We start from the raw sequence: 699 nt of genomic DNA, 5'->3' as shown, positions 1-699 counted from the left end.
TCCCTTGTATAGAATAATTGAATTCCTCCTCCTACACATCTCTTGAACAACAAATATCTGGAATTATTTTGTTTTTGACATGTCAATCTTGATTTTTTCTTAAATGTGTACTTATGTAAGAAGTACATGGTTCTAAAATTTCATGACAATTCTTTTAAACTTACGTTTTGTTGTATTGTCTAGTTTAAGAAAATCAATTACAATTTATATATAAAAAATGTTCTTTGCTCAATTCAGCATCACATACACTAACATTGGAATGATACAGAGATTAGCTGGCCCCTGTGCAAGGATGACAGGCAAATTTCTGAAGCATTCCATCGCCCAATTTGTTAGGAAATGGAAAGACTTGGAAAAAAATTATTAAGTGAAGTAAGCCAAGTCCAAAGAAACGTAGGTCCCATGGTTTCTCTAATTTTCAATAACTAATATATGTCTGTGATAAGCAGAAAAGGTCAAAAGTTATGTGTATATGACCAGATAAGATTGTGTTAAGGGAAATGAACCCCAAGTTAGGGACACAAGTGGTTTTTTTTTTCTTGCTATTTTTTCTTACATACTTATGACGTGCAGTGTGTTTTTTTTTGTTTCTTTATATGTTCCTCCCCCATGCTATAACACCTGTTTTCACTGTATTTGAAGTTGGTGTGCCGACATCTTGTTTATACTCTCCTCTAATTTTTTGAGAGGAAGGACAAA

At 32.8% G+C, this 699-nt stretch overlaps 1 non-coding gene across 1 annotated transcript; it reads left to right on the top strand.

The window, feature by feature from the left end:
• The first annotated feature begins 224 nt into the window (after positions 1-224).
• LOC122119026 lies at positions 225-333 on the top strand. The gene has a single exon (XR_006149498.1). It is a non-coding gene; the product is annotated as a U6 spliceosomal RNA (small nuclear RNA).
• The last annotated feature ends 366 nt before the right edge of the window (positions 334-699 follow it).

The sequence above is a fragment of the Dipodomys spectabilis genome, unplaced genomic scaffold (genome assembly GCF_019054845.1).
Source record: "Dipodomys spectabilis isolate Male_0828 unplaced genomic scaffold, ASM1905484v1 ptg000159l, whole genome shotgun sequence".
NCBI classification, from domain to species: Eukaryota; Metazoa; Chordata; class Mammalia; order Rodentia; family Heteromyidae; genus Dipodomys; species Dipodomys spectabilis.
Note: the sequence above shows the minus strand (reverse complement) of the source record. Positions and strands in the feature narration are given on the sequence as shown.